The 7,178-nt window shown below is 44.4% G+C and overlaps 1 pseudogene; it reads right to left on the bottom strand.

Moving 5' to 3' along the window:
- Positions 1–2,034: 2,034 nt before the first annotated feature.
- Positions 2,035–6,910, bottom strand: LOC115131672 (transmembrane protein 82-like; annotated as a pseudogene).
- Between the last annotated feature and the right edge of the window lie 268 nt (positions 6,911–7,178).

Raw genomic sequence — 7,178 nt, 5'->3', positions numbered from 1 at the left:
TTATTTCTTAAAGGTGTAGTGGTATTCACCCTCTATGTCAACTTTTTACACCAGTTGACCGACCTTAACCTGTACATTTACACACCACATTTCACCTGTTTCACTCCCTCATGAAGTACATAAATGTACGCAGACATAAAAGCATTTATAAAATATGTATACATACGGTATGCTGTGCTTGTATGAAAAACATTGCCTGGCTAACAAAACTCCCTGCTCTGGCAAAACGCTACGCTCACGGACATTCCTTTATTTTCCTCAATGAGTCTGGGTCTGAGTACCTCCCTGACTACTTCTAGAATGCAAACATATTCTGTTCTGATATAACCGTTCTGATTGGGCCCAGAAAATGTATGGGTGGGCCAGAGCCAGCCCAGAACACATGGGTAAAGAGGCGTTTTGAAAATTCATCATTGGCTTTGATACACTGATTGGTTAGAGATGATCCAATCGCTGATTACTTTGTTTTGTACAACAACCCTTATTTTGACGTCACCACAAACAACTTCAATGATGGCAATCTAAAAAGTATATAGTTAGCATAGAGCAGAGGAATAATTCAGTTTGAGTCGTCAGGCAATGAAAAACATACTCAAACAGTTGAAAATACACACATAAATGAGTACACACACGTTCACGCACGCACGCACACACACACACACACACACACACACACACACACACACACACACACACACACACACACACACACTCAAGCACTAAGACTTGCATCCTCTCTGTTGCCAAACTACTTTGAAATGAGGCCCCTAATAATTAGTGCAAATCAGTTTCTACTGTGTAATTGTATACCTGCCTGGAAAATGTGGACGTGAGCTCTGTATTCCACCTATTTCTCTTTTCCTCTTTCCCTCTCTGTGTTTCGGCACTCCAGGTCCGCTCCTCTATTGTCACTCCTAAGTCGCCACTGAGAGAGCAAGCCCTGGCAGAAAGAACAGCTATCTACAGAAAGCCCCTCCTTTTCCTCCTGTACCTCCCTTCCTCTCCCCCTCGCTCCCTCCCCCTTCCTCTCCCCCTCGCTCCCTCCCCCTTCCTCTCCCACTGAATGACAACACCACTTCCCCAACCGTAAAATGTGAACAGTTAATCACTAACAAAGTACAGTAAAAAGCATGACACATGCACACATAGACTCTCACTCATGCAGTCTTACAAATTCACTCATACATTAGTAATGTACACAGCACGTACAGTATCACACAGAGTAGACACACACACAGAAAAGACACCCTTCTTTCCTCCCACCTTATCTTATGAAATCCAGCAGGATGTGACTGTACCTGCCTTTCCAGCTCCCCTCGCTCTGTAGCTATCTTCTTCCCCTCTCTTTCTCTCTCTCCTTTTCTCTGCTTTCCCTTATTGTTCTGTCAGTTTGATTTATCCAACCTCCCTCATCGTCTGCCCTCCCTTTTTTTCTTCCCCTCATTTTTCTCTTTCCGTCCCCCACTCTGCAAAAATGTTTTGATTTCATGATGAATTCATGTTAGTTTACAACTCAACCAAATAAAAAAAATGTAAAAATGTAAAACAACACTGGATGCTCAGGGCTCATTTTTTAAAATTCAAACCCCCTTCTCAATCAGTTATTGGACTAATAGGAGCAGTAAGGAGCAAACACATTACAGTGCAATGAATCATAGCAAAATTACTGCTTAAATAGTGGGGATGAAGAGAGAGAGAGAGAGAGAGAGAGAGAGAGAGAGAGAGAGAGAGAAAATGAGAGAGAGAGAGAGAGAGAGAGAGAGAGAGAGCTGCCAGAAGGGGAGCTGGGTCAGGGGGTCTGTGTTGTTCCAGTGTCTGACAAATGGAATGCTACTCTGTGGTGATGGCACAGGTGCAGGAGGGCATACCCAGTTATGACATCAGCCCCTAAAATCTAGGCCCCTCCACCACAACTTCCCTTCATCAAGAACCCAGATGCAGAAAGGGGGAAACGGACAACACAACTCTAATACTTCTGTAAGAGAAGAGATGGCCATTGTAGGAAAACAGCACATAATGTTACATCACTTTTAAATAAATCGCCTTTTGGTTTATTCAGTACAAATAGGGCGACTCCAAGGGAAACACAAACAGGATGATGAACATTTCACAACAAGTGTGTTTGTAAAAGGACAGAAAAGGCATGTAGGCATGATTTGCATTTTAGAAACCATTTGCGTGGCCTTGGCCACAAATAAAACCCTGTTCTCAACTTTAATCTGGTTTTATTCGCAACTATTTAAAACCCTAGACATAACGCTGGCATCATAAACCAAATAATGGTCTAATTGCTCTTTCGTTTAGTTGATAAAGCATGATTCCTGTCTGTACTTCCTGTTTGACTGTAAGTCACCCAGGACAAGAACATCTGCTAAATGACTCAAATGTAAATCTACTAGGATTGTGCAACAGGGTGATGACTACTTTTTGAAGGGACGAGGTACACCCAGTAGAGACAACAGTTACCACACACCTCTCCCTCTGGTCTATGAACCTCAGTTCATCCCTATCTTCAACCCTCTCCTTCTCATCATTCCCCCATTTGACTTACCACTCAACCACTTCCTTACCACCTTCTATCTTTCACTGTATACTCACCCCTCTTAAATAATAGAAATTATCATCACAGTTGTTATAGTTTGAATAGTCAACTCGGGACATCTGGTAAATAGACTACAACTCCTAGCTACAGCTCAAATCTATACCGTATCTATACCATAAAGTGTCATGTAAGCCACTTAGCCAGAGAACAAACTGTATATTTGTGGCTCTAGCAAACACGTCCTTGTCACTGTGGTAATAGACTGGTTAATAATTCAAGAGAAGACAGAGGAAAGAAACAACAGATCTTGTGTAAGTAAGCAGGTTTAGGTCTCCCTTCACTGGTCCAAAACCACACAGTGTCATAACAAGGTCATAAACAACAATTCATATTTTAATATTGCTATGATTTATGACAAAAATGGTGTACGTCTATGGGACAAAACAGTATCAATGATTAATATGCGTAAATGGGGACATTATTGGATTTCAACATATCACAGAGTGAGACAGGCCAGTAGGTGGCTGTATTTGAAGAACAAGTTATTTTTCTCTATCTGAGGTAGAGTGAAACAGGGACTGGTCTGTGTTGTGGTATTCTGCAGCCTGATAGTCTCTCTGTGTGTCTATGTCTGATCACATGGAGCACAGGCTTCTCCTTGGTGACATGTGCTGCTGTGTGCTGCTGGAGTGCTGGGCAGATCTGCTGGGAATGTCTTCTTCTGCTTCCACCTAAAAAGCAATAGAACAAAAGAGAATACTGACATGAAGATACAGAAAATTATTTGGAATCAATGATTACCGTATGATCACAAAAGTCTGTGCCATAAGAGCGGAAGAATCTTTCCCGTTTTGTGTTTTCTCCCCGTTCTCTAAAGGTCCTTGAAGCAGAAATGAAAAGTCTGTGCCATTAGAGGTATTGTGTTTTCTCCCCGTTCTCTAAAGGTCCTTGAAGCAGAAATGAAAAGGCTGTGCCATTAGAGGTATTGTGTTTTCTCCCCGTTCTCTAAAGGTCCTTGAAGCAGAAATTAAAAGTCTGTGCCATTAGAGGTATTGTGTTTTTTCGCCGGTCCCTAAAGGTCCTTGAAGCAGAAATGAAAAGTCTGTGCCATTAGAGGTATTGTATTTTCTCCCCGGTCCCTAAAGGTCCTTGAAGCAGAAATGAAAAGTCTGTGCCATTAGAGGTATTGTGTTTTCTCCCCCTAAAGGTCCTTGAAGCAGAAATGAAAAGTCTGTGCCATTAGAGGTATTGTGTTTTCTCCCCGGTCCTTGAAGCAGAAATGAAAGAGAAAACATAACCGATTTCAACTAAATTATTGATGCATTCTATTATTGATGCTCATTCTAACATTCTTCTTGTAAGCAAAGCTTTATTAAATCTTCTACGGCAAAGTTATGACAGACGAGAAGCTGCATGTATGTAATTACAGACAAGTTGACTAACAAATAGCCTACCCAATGTTGGCAGAAATATTATCTTGGCTTTTTAGAAACATGTCTAGGTTTAAACTATTGTTTTCCCGCACCCCTGTGAAATGATTTCGCTGTCCCTGCAGAGAGAGAAAGAGAAGGTGAAAAAGAGAGAGAGACAGAGAGAGTGAGAGAGAGAGAGAGAAAGAGAGAGAGACAGAGAGACAGAGAGAGAGAGAGAGAGAGAGAGAGAGAGAGAGAGAGAAAGAGAGACAGAGAGAGAGAGAGAGAGAGAGAGAGAGAGAGAGAGAGAGAGAGAGAGAGAGAGAGAGAGAACAGAGAGACAGAGAGAGAGAGAGAGAGAGAGAGAGAAAGAGAGAGACAGAGAGAGAGAGAGAGAGAGAAAGAGAGACAGAGAGAGAGAGAGAGAGAGAAAGAGAGACAGAGAGAGAGAGAGAGAGAGAGAGAGAGAGAGAAAGAGAGACAGAGAGAGAGAGAGAGAGAGAGAGAGAGAGAGAAAGAGAGACAGAGAGAGAGAGAGAGAGAGAGAGAGAGAGAGAGAGAGAGAGAAAGAGAGACAGAGAGAGCGAGAGAGAGAGAGAGAGAGAGAGAGAGAAAGAGAGACAGAGAGAGAGAGAGAGAGAGAGAGAGAGAGAGAGAGAGAGAGAGAAAGTGAGCAAACACAGAGCAAGAGTGAGATGTGTACAGGCTGTGGAGCCACACTAACCTGGGTCAGGGCTTGGAGGAGGTCATGAGAAGGTAAGAGACAGACAAATTCCCCCAGGAAAGTGATGAGGATGTGGAGCATGTCGGTCCAGCGGCCCACCATCAGCATGAGCACCAGCAGGGCTCCCAGACGCAAAGCCACCGTGTGCAGCAAGGCCTCACTGCCAGGGTGTCGATTCCGCTCCTCTGTGGAGGGCAATAGAGAAGACAATGAACAAATGTGACACTACTAGGGTGCTAGATAAATGTATACTGATAATGTACATTTGTACATACACTGTATATCAACTGTATATTTGTAGAGCCACTGCTCAATCTCTTATAGCTCTATGCTCACTCTACCTATTTGTATATAATGTATGTAAACGCTGTGTAAACTCCGCTGTCTGTATTCTGTCTCTAATTGTTGTCTATCACTAGCAGCACCATATCACCAGGTAAAATTCAGGTATGTGTAAATGTACATGGCAAATAAAGGTGATTCTGTTCAGTAGGGCACACTGCAAAGTTTTGTGACTGAACATGAAAATATGTGTTCTTATTGGACAAATTGAGGTAGTACTTGCCCCATTATACTCTGTTGTGAAATGTTTCCTCACTACTGAACACGACCCTGATCTTATAGAGGCTATTCTACTTGTTGTCGTGCTACTTCTCTCAATTGATTGATTCAACTCAATGGAAATCAAGTCAATCTAAGTGATGCATCACCTTGGACATAGACCACCAACAGGGTGTAGCAGATGGTCAGTGGTGTCCAGAACCTCAGAGACTCCGCCTCGGACAGGAAGTGGTGGTGCACGGTGGCGAGGCCGGCCACGCCAGCCACGACAAAGGCCAGGAGCACGGCTCTCTGCAGCGAGGGGAGCAGGGAGTGGCCGGAGTTCAGGAGGGTGATGCAGACCCCACAGTAACGCTGGGAGCTGTGTATGTGGTAGAGCCTGGAGACGTGGCCCCAGAGAAAGTGGCAGTGACCCGCCAGCAGCCAGCTGAGACCGGCCGCCAGCAAGAGGCTGAGTGAGCGATGGGGAGCCCCCTCCTGGAGGAAGTGGAGACTGCAGCTCAGAGCACAGCCTAGAGAAAACTGGCACTGGACCAGCATGAGCTTGGTGCTGCCTGGGAGGACATCCTGGGTGGGCAGGCAGGCAGGCAGGCAGGCAGGCAGGCAGCCAGACAGCCAGACACAGACAGACAGACAGACAGACAGACAGACAGACAGACAGACAGACAGACAGACAGACAGACAGACAGACAGACAGACAGACAGACAGACAGACAGACAGACAGACAGACAGACAGACAGACAGACAGACAGACAGACAGACAGACAGATTAATGCATGGATTAAGGAATACATTTATAGAACAATAAATGACAATGTCCCCCAAAACAAAACACAAAAATAACACTGGTGTACCATATTTACAAAAGGAACCAAAAAACAATATTAAACACACTGTGTTGATGTGTGCGTGTTTGTGTGTGTCTCACCGGTCCTGCAGTGATCCAGGCAGCGACGGCTCTGAGGGAGAACTCCAGGACCACTAGAGAGGAGACCCGGGGGCCGACCAGAGACAGGAGGCCAGTCAGGAACCAAAACTGCAGCACACCACTCAACCCATGTCCCCCCAACGGCTTGTTCCCTGCTGCAGGCGAAGACTCTGACCTTCCCTTGTCTTTACTGTCCCCATTATATTCAGAGCCACTGCTACAGGGGAGAGATTAAGTTAAGTGTACACCAGTAACGTTGTACACATATGCACTATCGCATACAACATTGCATTTGATGTAAGCATTCATGAACACAGGTTATTCATGAACACCGTAGAGGTTATTTATTGTTTTGAGACAATATATATTAAAAAGCAACAGTATCTCACCTGATTGACTGAAGGAGTAGGTGAACTCTCATGAGATTATAGAACACTGAGATTCCACACGCACCAACCAGACCTGAGGAACACAATCACACACGCGCGCGTTACTATCAGCATCACCAATAAAGTTTCTGAACATGATCGTTTCATCATCACCACCATAATTCAAGGACTTAATTCATATGAAACCGGTGCAATAACATAGACGCGAACGGATAAATGCATAACCGTATAGCGACCCACCTTGCAATACACAGTCAAAAGGGTTGGAGTCAAATGGCAGCCACACCGGGATCCACGCTAGCCAATTTGAGGGAGACATTGACGTTTTTTCTGACTGGCACGATGCGCGCAAGTATGTGTTATGCATCCAATGCTAGAAACTTCGATCCAAAATGTACAGTGATATTGCCATTGATTAGAAACGCAGTGACCAAGTAGGAGGTATTAGTATCCTTTCCTCCGCAACACGAAACTCTTCAGATGGTTTTCATGTTGCCTTCATCTTCACCGTATTGATCACTTGTGTGTTCTCTTCGTGTTGAAGTTTCAAAGGTCGTATGGTTGTGGTCTGACGTGTGCCCCCCTGTCCGAGGAGGCCTAGATGTTTCGTGATCAAAAGGG

The sequence above is a fragment of the Oncorhynchus nerka genome, linkage group LG2 (assembly GCF_034236695.1).
Source record: "Oncorhynchus nerka isolate Pitt River linkage group LG2, Oner_Uvic_2.0, whole genome shotgun sequence".
Taxonomy (NCBI): domain Eukaryota; kingdom Metazoa; phylum Chordata; class Actinopteri; order Salmoniformes; family Salmonidae; genus Oncorhynchus; species Oncorhynchus nerka.
Note: the sequence above shows the minus strand (reverse complement) of the source record. Positions and strands in the feature narration are given on the sequence as shown.